This window comes from Callithrix jacchus, chromosome 3, assembly GCF_049354715.1.
Source record: "Callithrix jacchus isolate 240 chromosome 3, calJac240_pri, whole genome shotgun sequence".
Classification (NCBI taxonomy): Eukaryota; Metazoa; Chordata; class Mammalia; order Primates; family Cebidae; genus Callithrix; species Callithrix jacchus.
This window is the reverse complement of record NC_133504.1, coordinates 8,810,267-8,822,924: the sequence shown is the minus strand read 5'-3', so window position 1 is coordinate 8,822,924 and position 12,658 is coordinate 8,810,267. Positions and strand designations below refer to the sequence as shown.

The following is a 12,658-nucleotide window of genomic DNA, read 5'->3' as shown; positions in this document are numbered from 1 at the left end:
CTCAGGAGACTGAAGCAGGAGAACTGCTTGAAACCCGGAAGGTGGAGGTTGCAGTGAGCCAAGATCATGCCACTGCACTCGTTCGGCGACAGAGCAAGACTTTAATCTCAAAAAAAAAAAAAAGAATTTAGGTTTAGAGAGGGGAAGGGGACACTTTCACTTTTTACTTGATATAATTCTGTGTTATTAAAAAATAATTCCTTTAAATAAAAAGTTAATCATTTTTATAAGCTTCATATCAATTGATTCTTATAACAATGCTGTGATGTAGCAGGGGTGGTCACTATTGGTATTTTAACAGATGAGTAAATGAAGTCATTCCTATCAATTATAAGTATCTGGAAGGAGTAAGATCAAATAAGAGGCCAACGTAATGAGTGCTTTCCGTGAGTAAGGAATGCACTGGAAAAAAGCTTTAACAGTATCCTAATAATGCCTAACATTTCTCTAAACCCTCATTGATGAGAAACCATTTTCAAAGTTACAGTCTTTATTGATTATTCCTTTGAAATAGTTTGTGTCCATTCTTTTCTTCCCAAAGGTATCTCTTTTGTGCAGGTCTTCATGGTTCATGCTTCAGCCACAGCCAGACCGTTCACTCCTGCCGATTGTTTCTGCCCCAGTATGTCCATCACCTCACTTGGTTTTACTCAAACATTGCTTGGATCATGTCTTCATAAAGACCTTAGGTTGGAAAGAGCCTCAAAGGCAGCCTCTTGCCTGGCTCAGGAATCTTTTCAAGAGGATCCCTGGCATAAGATTTTTCTGTCTTTTTGAACCATCGGATAGAGATTCACTACTTTCTGAGACAGCTTGTTCTATTTTTAGCCAGCTTAAAGCGTTAGAAAGTTCCTTCTTATAGCTCTACTGAATGCTTCCCTTCAACTTCTACACAAAATGAATCCAGTCTTTCTTTGAAAAGTGACAACCTTTCTTTAAAAAAATTTTTTTTTTGTATGAAAAATAGAGATGAGGTCTTACTATGTTGCCCAAGCTAGTCTTGAACTCCTGGGCTCAAATAATCCTCCTGCCTTGGCATCCCAAAGTGTTGGAATTACAGGCTCTCACCACCACACCTGGGCAGTGACAGCCTTTCAACAAATTCAAGAATGTATGTCTTTACACCTCAGTTATTCTCTTCACCACACTGAACATCCACAATGCCTTTCTTTTCTTTTTTTTATATCCAATATTCCTGAGACCACCAAAGTTCTTGAACACAGTAAATATTGAAGCATATTTGTTTCGTGAGTTAATGAATGGTTAAAGTACCCTATTGTTACAGCATTGTTTTGGTTCCAGTTTTATAATCTGTAAAGAAAGGCACCAATACATGTCCTCCGTCTGGTAGGTGATCTGCAGTAACTCCTGCAATGATCTAACATCTGTTTCTCTCTTCTCTTAGCTTCACAGAAATGTCAAGATATTTCCATGCCAGTGTAATTTTTAAATATCCAAGCTTATTCCCCCTCCTAGCTTTTTATCTGTTGTTTCTGAACAGCACATTACAACATTACAGTGTAAATATCTTAAATGAGTATGTGCAGTCTTCCTTATCTCCTGTTGAACCGTTTCCCATTTGGTTTTTACCCAGTGTGTGAAGTTCTGTTTTTCATTAGTATCCATTTATGATTTGCCCATCACCAGAATCAAGCAATAAGCCTTTATTAATGTGTTCAGTTAGGTAGGTAGTAAAGATGCTGTGTCGCACAATTTATAAAGTACACATCTTAATGGAATAGGGTTGAATTACGAGAACTATCCTGGTGAATCATAGTCTTGGTTACCACCTATTTTTGCTTATTTATCCTCCCTCCTACCTCCTAGACTCACTTCTAACATCCAAGATAATAGAACCAAAGAAGTGAGAAAGTAATAAATCAGTTCATTCTTCTCCGATAATATGTGTGTTGGCTATATAAAGATTGAAGATACAGTTAAATTATATGCGAATTTTAGTCATATCTACACCCAATTATTACAAATAAGAGTTTTTTATTGTCAAATTTCTTATAATTACGTTTCAGAAGCAGCTATTTCAAGTCCTCTCAAAGGAATTAGTGTAGTGCTGCCAGTGTGTTGATTATTCAGCCTTAGAATTTTTAAAGGTATAAAGCCAAATATCCGCAGGAATGACCTTAAATTATTGAAATTAGCGTCCCTCATACCAATTTTCATTTACCAGTATGTTTCCAAACTTTCTAGCTTAAATCAAAGTGTCTTTTTTATAGTAACGTTTTAAACATCTAGATTTCTCTTTATTAAGTGAAATACACAGAAAGTACATTTCTTGCTTGCATACATAACAGGGTTAGACATCTACAGTATTATACTTTAAAGCAAATTTTTCTTGACATTGTTTAAGAAGGAGGAGAAAGAAAAGTGGGATTTCCATTTCTGTTAAATAATCATTAGTGTGTAGGATTGAATTTTGTCTTCTTTTTCAACCTAAGACCAGCTGTTGAGTAAACTAGAAGGAGCCCTTAATTATTGCATATTTCAACAGCTTGCTGAGGATTCAGTTACCTAGTTCCACCACTGGATCAAAGGGATACTTTGTCACCATTGTTATTGAAAACATTCCTTATTTGATTGTTTTGCTTCTAAAGTGTTCTATGAAAGGTCAGCCAGGGTGTCTTTCTCTGATTTCATCATGCCTCTGAGAAGAACCTCTGCTACCGATTCTGTGCTACTTGGATGGGTGGAAGATATTGCCGGGCTTCTTTCCTTGGCCTTGGTACAGGTTTGCCTTTGTCACCAATATTGCTGAGTCGAAGGTGTCTTAATGTCCATATGACACTTGGCATCAGTGAAAAGCAAATTCAGAAAAATGAACATATTTCCTCTTGTTCATGATGTGATTTGGTACTGTTGCCAAAGAGACACTTGCCGTGAGTTGTACATCTGTATCAAGGCATTAATTTATTTCGAGGGTTTCCTTATTATTGTTGGCTTCATGACTGTTTTTGTAAACATGGAATAAAGTCTTAACCTGGCATAACACACAGCCTAGGGACTAAACAAATCTAAACTAATGTCTGCAACTTTGGCCCTTCCACAGGAAACACCCTAAGAATGACTGAATATGATAATCAAATTTTGACTGCTTCTAAACAGATCAGAATACTGAATTATGCTAGTGCTATGTTCATTGTTTCTCTCTTCCAGCCTATCATGCACTGTGTCAACTTGGCAAACAACAGCTATTCATGAGCTCTTGCATGTGGCAGAATGGGTGCTCTGCCTTTATATTCAGGCCACCAATGGGATGTTAGTATGAATTTCCAAGGATGCACACTGTTTGAAATATGGTCTCATGCCTGCACAATTAACAAGTTTTTAATCTAAAGCTGTTTTCACAAGTAGTAGATGTCAGAATTTCTTTGAAATCTCTTCATAGCAGATGCACAAAAGTGTTTACCAGGCCACTGTTCTTTTTTATAGTATTTCACTATTTTCAAGATGAAATTTACTGGTATGTGTAGTGACATATGTACAAATTTATTGGTATATAAAGAAGACCATATTCTTTACTATAATGAAGGGTTTTCTCCTAAAGATTATTAGAGTAATGAAGCATGTGTTAACTACATACCGCAAAGGATATGTGAAATGGGAAATGGAAAAAAGGAAAAACAACTTTATAAATAGAGGTAAATAAAAGAACACAGTCTATGCACTGGAAATCTAAACTTAGATAGTAGAGCTCAAAAGGGAGTTTGCTTTTGAAGATTTGTTTCCCTTCTTTGTGATGGGATAACATGCAAGATTTTTAGTATGTTGTGTCTGTTGTCAAAGCATGTTCAGAATTCAACCATGTCCCGTGCTCTTTACTGCTAACACACCAGCTTAGTCACCACTGTCTCTCACCTGGATTTCTGCAAAAGCTTCCTGTCTGGTATTTCTGCTGTCACCTTTGACACCCTCCCTCTCATCCGGTATCCACCATGCCTGTTCTCAACATAGTGGCCAGAGCAAATCTTTAAAAATGTTACAGTATGTCACTGTATCTTCAAAACTTTCCACTGGCTCCCCATCTCTCAGCGTGAAACGTATTCTTTATAATAGCCTTCCAGATTCTACATGACCTGGCTCCTGTTACCGCTGAACCTCCTCTCATACTTCCTCCTGTTTCTGGAATGTACCTGGCACGGTCTTAACTAGGCCTTTGCACGGTGAGACCCTTATCAGGAATGCCTTTCATCCAGCTTCTTCCTGTGTAACTCCCTCATCTTTTCCATTCAGTCTTAGCTCAGTGTTCCTGCTTACAGTTGCAACTCATCCCTGCTTCACACAATCAGGACACTTCCCACCCTCCTCTATTTTTTCTTCTAAAACACTTATTGTCTATCGAGTTACCATATAATTTACTTTGTAATTATATTATTTATTGTCTTCCCCCAATAGAATGCAATACAAAAAAAAAAGCAGAGATAGGCTCTGTTTTTTTTCATACAGGTAACTCAAATGCCTACAGACTGTGCCTGGCACATGCAAAGTAAGTGCTTCAAATGTATTTCTTCATAGAATGAATTGAATTAAAAAAAACTGGTAAAGTTGGAAAATTGGTATTAAGGGGAAGACACGAGTTCAGTATTGTCCTGTTGAATTTTAGAAGTAAGCGATAGAGCTTTGGAAAGAGAATAACAGGACTATAGATGCAGCTATGGGAGTCATGTGCATCTAATTCATCAGCAAATCCTGCCAGGTTTACCTCCAGGCTACCTTCAAGATGTACTGCTTTTCACCTCCACCAGTCACAGTCCTATAAGCCAGTATTGTCTATCACCCGGCTTATTACAGTAACATTCCACAGCTAGTCATCTTGAATCTGCACTGAACCCTCAACACATTTTAAGTTCAACACAGTGAGTTGGAAGGCAAGGATCAGGGAAGATGAACACCAAAAGCTACAGAAGAGAGAATAATTGGTAAAGAAGTGTCTGAAAGAAGGTTGGAGAAACAGAATGAGAAAGAGCAAGGCTGTCTTTTCTTTTGAATTAATAGGGAGTGACTTTAGAAGGTCAAGAAGGTATAAGTAAGTTTACCCCCATTAGAATGGCTGAAATCAAAGACACTAACAGCGCCAAATAACGAGAAGGATGAAGAGTGAATGTAAGCACTTTGGGAGGCCGAGGCAGGCAGATCACTTGCAATCAGGAGTTCGACACTAGCCTGGCCAACATGGGGAAACCCTGTCTCTACTAAAAATACAAAAATTAGCCGGGCATGGTAGCGGGCACCTGTAAACCCAGTTACTTGGGAGGCTGAGAATCACTTGAACCCAGCAGGTGGAGGTTGCAGTGAGCAGAGATTGCAGCACTGCCATCCAGCCTGGGCAACAGAGCAAGACTGTCTCAAAGAGAGAGAGAAAGAGAGAGGAGACGAAGAAGGAGGAGGAGGATGAGGAGAGAGGAGAGGAGAGAGGAAAGGAGAGAGAGAGAAATGACACAGAAAGAAAGAGAAGAAACAAAAGAAAAGTCGGGTACCAAAAATTTGTCAAGTTTGACATGAGTGATTAGATTGGAAGAGTAGGAAAAGCTGAGAGTAGCTACTTTAAGAAACGTGAGGGGGCCGGGCGTGGTGGCTCAAGCCTGTATTCCCAGCACTTTGGGAGGCTGAGGCGGGTGGATCACGACATCAAGAGATCGAGACCATCCTGGTCAACATGGTGAAACCCCGTCTCTACTAAAAATACAAAAAATTAGCTGAGCATGGTGGCATGTGCCTGTAATCCCAGCTACTCAGGAGGCTGAGGCAGGAGAATTGCCTGAACCCAGGAGGCGGAGGTTGCGGTGAGCCAAGATCGCACCATTGCACTCCAGCCTGGGTAACAAGAGCGAAACTCTGTCTCAAAAAAAAAAAGAAAGAAATGTGAGACAGGATTTTAACAAGAGAAAACTAAAATATTAATGAGCAGAAGTGAGGACCCAGCCAAGGCAGACAGTATACAACTATGCTACTATGGAACCAGTCAACACTTTGTGATTATGGGTGAACAAATTTGATAGCTGCTAGTTAGGAAGCAAGAACAATTGGAGTCTAGGGCATTCATGTCTTTCTGGAAGCCTCGTAAAAGGTGAGGTTTGAACTGCGTCTTGAAGAATACGTTGAGTTTTACTAGGTAGAGAATGTGCAGGTAGGATGTATTCGAATAAATAAAATGTATCATTAAAATTAACTCCACCTGCCTCTTTTGACTTTATTTTGGCTACTAGAAAATTTTAAATTAAGTATGTGACTCAACGATATATTTCTTTTGGACAGTTCTGGCCTTGAGGCACAGAGATAAGCTATTGCAGTAATCGAGGCAAAAGATGATGAATGTCTGGACTGGGACAATGGCAGTAGGGAGACAGGAACAGTAAAAGTCAAGAGATATTTCTACGGACTGAATTGACTGATGCAGGTTAGTGATTACCTTTGATGGGGCAAGGGTGATGGAGCAGGACAAATCAAAGATTGCTCTGAGCTTTCCAACTTGGATAATATTGATTGGGAGGGGAAGCCGTCTACCACATTAGAGAAAACACAGGATAAAAACGAAGTAGATTTGCAAGGGGTTAGGAAGAAAGAAAGTAATGCCACATATTGACTCCCAGGCACTTACCACATATTAAGTCACGTTCATGCCTGCAAACATGTAAGAAATTATGACCCAGAGAGAATATTTAGCTCTTTTGAAAATCAGTCAGCTAGAAAGTGGAAGAACGAGTATTCAAACTCACACGAGTAGTGGTTCTAAATGCCGTTAAAACTTGGAAAGGGCCAATGAGCAAACTGTGGTTTGGGTTCTCTGGGTAGATGGGTGTGCATATCCTGGGTCACACTGTGAGAATGCCATGTACAGTAATTATGGTTAATTCTAAGAACGGACAGACTAACTTGGCACACAGTCATCAGAAATGGCAAGATTCATGTTCAGGGGATGACTTTTAAGTAAATGCCAGATTACAGAATCCGGATCATTAAATACAAACAGCTGCAAACAAATATGGGTAAAAAACAGTGCCTGTGGCAAGCACACCAAACAACTATTGAGCTTACTGTCCTAGATCTGTGAAGGCCCAGGCTATGAAGGTGAGTCTGTGGTCTCATGAGGACATGCCCTGTTAATGTTTAAAAGCTTTTTTTAAAACTATACCTTGGGCTAGGCACCGTGGCTCTCGTCTGTAATCCCAGAACTTTGGGAGGCCGAGGCAGGCAGATCATTTGAGCCCAGGAGTTTGAGACCAGCCTGTGCAACATGGCAAAACCATGTCTCTTTGAAAAAATATAAAAATTAGCCAGGAGTGGTGGCATGTGCCTGTAGTCCCAGCTCTTCAGGAGGCTGAGGTGGGAGGACGGCTTGAGCTGAGGAAGCAGAGGTTGCAGCGAGCCAAGATTGCACCACTGCACTCCCACCTGGGCGAGAGAGCAAGACCCTGCCCCACACATACACCCTGCATCGCGCCACACACACACATGCACAAACAATGTTTTGTTTCCTTTGTATTTTCCTTTTAAAATTTGAAGGATATAAAAAAATTCAGTTAATTTAGAATTCTAGTTAATTGGATTAGATTTTCCTGGTAATACATTTTGGTATTATGATCTATGTTCCAGACAATGTAAATTTCCACAGAAAAGTAATATGAGAAACCATTGGTAGGAGCACTTTAGGAATGTGTATTTTTCCCCAATGTATGAAACTAACGTACCAGACTGAAAGTTTCGAATCACGGGACATAACTATAAATTGTTGTAAAACAAAAACCAAAGACCATTGTGGCACACAGCAATCAGGAATGATACAACTGTTTTTAAAACACAGACTTTGTGCTGATTCTTAAGTGGCAGATTTGCACACAGTAGCATGTATTGTTAAACAGCCACAAATCAAAGATTTTCTTAAAATGAGCACATTTTTGTAAAGACAATTACTTATGTATCATGTTGGTCTTTTCATCCACACTTAAGTAGCCATCAGTCTGGAGGAACATATGTAAATGCCGAGTACCGCACTGTAATATTTTAGCATACTGAGTCACTGCAGTACTAATGGTAAACTCTGGCACAAGTCTACATTTAATTACGAGTATACAGTATCCTTGAATAATTCCACAGTGGAGTTGATCTTAACAACGTAGTCAAGGTTGAGAAACCTACTCATTGGCAGATGAGTGGACCTCTTTTCAGTGACCCGTGACTCTTCCCAAATTCTAGCAGATTGTAACATCAGTCACTTCTATTTAGAGCTAAGTAGCAGAAAACAAAATTGGAGGCAATCAGGTTAAAGAAACTTCTTTTCGTGGTTTTAAAAGGGAGTAGGAATCGTTGCTCATAGATTTGATTAAAAGGCTTGAACTCAGGTACCAACTCATATTCGTTGTGATACCTGCCTGATTCAGGGATTTGAGTAATTTTTAGGATCTTGTTGGGGCCAGAAGTGCCATAAAGATTAATGATACCTATTAAGGACACAGACTCAGGCTGGGGGTGGCAGTGGGGGAATGGGAGAGGGGAGCAGGAGAGCTTCATACAGTTCATCCCTGTGCGAGGGCTTGACTTTGCTGCTTTTGCTTAGGTCAAATAGTAGTTTTTAAAACTCTTGTTTATTGATCATCTGACCATCCGTACAGATTGTGCCAGATATTATTTCAGTGATTTACATTTTCCTTAAACTGCCAGACGTAGTGTTAATAGCTGTTAATCCACCTTTTCTCCATTAGAAAAGTGAGACTCGGGGATTTAGAACTGAGCCAGCCGGACTCCAGAGGCATCACTTAGGTTTTGTGTCTCAGCATTGTCTGGATTTGAGTAGGAGTTACTGAATAATAATGCTTTCTGGAAAAAAAACAAAACGTGTGTATATATGCTTATAAAACCAATATTTATTTTTATATTGATAACAACTTTATCAAATCAACTAAAAATATTAATTTGGAATAAATCCCTATAGGGTGTTTTTTTAAGTTTTCAAGTATATTCCTCAGAATAAACATTAAACTTTTTGATACAGGAATCAAATCCTTCACATCTTATTTTATGGAAAGCATCACACTATTGTAGTGATGAAATTCTGTGTGACACCATCGGAAACAAGTGTTCATAAAAGAAACAGGGATGTAATAACAAGGAAATGTTGAAAATTCAGCATATTTGCATTTCAGCCTAGTTCCCCAATTTGAACAAATGCCACAAATATTTATTACTTTAGAGCAACATATCAGATGAAATTTCTGTACAGTTTCTGAAGGATTTGAAGGTGGCTATGAGGGAAACAGAAAAAGGAGTACTGAGCTTTGTACCAGAATTGAATGGTGTGATGTCATAGTAAAAAGAAAGGTTATTTATAGTTCTTTTCCAGTTATTCCCAAATGTTAGGTCTTATTTATTAATAAAGAAAAATACTGAGATTCATATTCACACATCATTGAAATGACTGTGCTTAAACAGAATTTTTTTCACATTTGTCATTATTTACTACTTTTTAAGAGCAGAAAATATATATTTTGATGTTCAGAAATAAAAATAAATCACAATGAAGTATGAAAAACTAAAATGAATTCTTAAAGGCACCTGGCTCAAAGTATTTTGCATTTCATTTCAAACGCAGGAAAGTACTTTAACTCAAAAAAGACTTCGTTTTTACATTGCTGCCTTCTCCACTTATGGCTCAAAATGCTTTCCCATAATTTATCTTAACTCTCATAATTTTTTATTACAACAAACTTGGAAATTTAGTTGGTTATGTTATTTATATTCTTTCATATGCCTCTCTTCAAGCTTTTAAAATGACTAGTCATGTCCAATTGATTCTCATAGCATGTGGATTTCTGCTCTTATCAGAATTCCAATTTACTGTGGCTTTATTGTTTATTATTTATTTATTCATTAATTTATTCCCCACTTTGCTCCGGAAAGGATACTGATAGGAAGGGCTTACTTGTGATCGTTGGCATTACCTCATGCATTTATTTATTGTCTTCTCTCCTAAATTGTATTTATGAAACTCCTCCTCTATTAGTTTCTTGCTTTAGAAATGAAGGAAGCTTCTTTAAAGCAAATGAATTCTCCTGAGCCACTATATAACCATTTAAAATGTAAGAGCATTTCATTGAGCCATTTATAGGTTTTATCTATTACGTATTTTAACTCAGATACATTAAAATATATTATTTTTGCCTTTCTGAAAGTAATTTCAAGTGATAGGTAGAGATAGAGCTTCATTGTATATGGCAAATCACCTTCTAATACCTAAAATTGGTTACATTTTTTTATCACTTTTTCTCTTCTCCTACCCTACCGCTGTCTAAAACTCTCCCTCCCCGAAAGATTTGGTAGTAAAAACGTAAGCTTCTCAATAAACTATTTCAAAAACTGTTTTTTACAATGCACTTGCAGGTGGTTTATTCTGCTTAAAGCATTGTATTTTATTCTACTCACAGACATACAGCCATATGTTTCCTTTCACCTCAGTGACTTTTACAGATAAGCCTTACATCTGGCTATCTTTTCTTAGGTTATCTTCCCAACTTTTGCTAAACTTGAAGCTGATATCAACTTTATAATTTTGGGCTTGAGAACCAATTTTTGGCTTCTAAACAAAGGATTAAGAAAAGTCCCTTATTAGTGAGAAAGCAATTAAGGTTTTGTTGAGAATTTGTCGGCATAGACGTAGTAAAATCGTATGGAATAAATACACACACACACACACACACACACAGGAATACAAGTAAAACTGGAGAAATCTGAATAGAATCAATGGATTTTATCAATGTCATTATCCTGGCATTTTGCAAGATGTTACTATTGGGAGAAACTAGGTAAAGCATACACGATCTCTCTTTCTTCTTGAAACTGCATGTGAGTTGTCGCAATGAGATTTTTTCATTGAGAAAAGAAAAACCGGTTGGTAAACTTTTTCTTAAAGGGCCAGTTAGTAAATATTTTAGGCTTTTCAAGGGCCACGAGGTGGAAATTTCTCAAATCCTTTGTTTTATAGCACAAAAGTAGTCAATACATGAATGAATGGATGTGGCTGTGTTCCCATTGAAACTGTGTGACAAAAATAGGTGGCAGCAGATGATAGTTTGCAGACTTCTGGTTTAAAAAGTGACACAAGCTTTTAATACTCCATCTGCTGGTCCCTTTAAGGAAAAATATGTGGTAACAAAAGCTAATTACATATTTATAATGTAATTTGTAGCTTATTTTCTATCCTCATGATTTTCTTATGTATTTATACACAAAGAATAACACTTGTATTATTTTAAGTATTTTAAAAAGAACTGCTTTGGTATCATGTGTCTCTATTTTGGGAAATCAAAAAATTCAAAGTTCTGTGTCTTAGAAAAGTAAGAAGTTCTTTCTAGATATAGTACTGTATTAAAGGAACAAATACCGCTGAATTTCTGTCTTTAAGGTTTTCATCCCTAAACTTGAAGAATAATAAGTCAGAGAGTAAAGTTCTAGGTTAAAATAGCAATTTTCTGCACATTTTCTCATTTTTATTCATTGTGTTACAGAGTTGGACATCCTCTGGAAGAACTGAGGTTGTATTCAATTATTCTCATTTTCAGGATGGGATTAAGCATAACCTTATGCAGAATTCAACTTTAAACAAGAATGCACTCAAGCTTACCTTTAGACAATGTTAAGAAAATCCACTGGATGAGATTTTGATATTTATTCAGTAGATTTTTTTAAACTTTTTCTTTCTCTTCTTCCTGTCACATCATGAGCCTTTTTAAGAAATCAGGTTCAGTTTCCTGTCAAAACCAAGTTTCTTCCTCCTAGTATGTTTCTTTTTCCTTCTGGTTTGAGTGGCTTCTGTGGAAAAACATCTTGAATGTGGGATAAAAATGAAAACAATTTGTGTGAGGAAGACACATGCAGTCTTTACTTAGCGCTTTCTTTCTTTTTGTTAAAAAGAAAGGTTTTGCTATTTAAGGAGCGGTAATGCAAACACTGCAATGCACTCACTGCATGAGAAAAAAAATGAATTTTCCGGTAACTATAATTGAACAGAAATATAAGCCAATCCTGTGTAGATTTGTAAAATGATTATGGTTAGAGCCAATGGGGTTAAGATGGTGAGATCTTGTGATGTTCAGTAATTTTAAAAGATGAAAAATATTTCTTCAATACTTTGGAAATTGTATGGTTGATCCTCTTTTTTACCCAACACTTCATTTAATGTGTTGCTAAAACTAATCAACGTGTTCTACCTCTTAATTATCTCTTGACTCTGACCCTAAATCTTCATCTGCATTGCCAGGGTTTTTGTTTATATACTCAGTACAATACTGTAAATCGCTACTAACTCTCATCACCCACCACTCATCCAAACGCAACACACGCATACTCACACACCCACACCCCCTCCACATTGCTGTTAGGGTAGTCATCATAAAATATGTCTCCGACCTTGTAATTTATTTCATTAAAACCATTCAGCAGCTCCCTTTGGCTAATAGGATAATAAGCAAATGCCAAAGTGGAACAAGGCAAGGCCCACGGTAGTCTTTATCCTGCCTGTCTTCCAGGCTTCCTTTCCTGCCTCTTGCCAGTTCTCCTACCCCGTCCCAGCCCCACCCACACCCTCTGTGTTCTAGCCGATCTGAACTACTGCAGCCTAGAGCTCCTTCTCACTGTTAAGCCTTTGCCTCTTTCC

General features: G+C 37.7%; 1 protein-coding gene across 38 annotated transcripts in view; it reads left to right on the top strand.

The window, feature by feature from the left end:
• Positions 1-12,658, top strand: part of TENM3 (teneurin transmembrane protein 3) — a 651,969-nt gene that overhangs the window by 414,182 nt on the left and 225,129 nt on the right. The window lies entirely within an intron of this gene.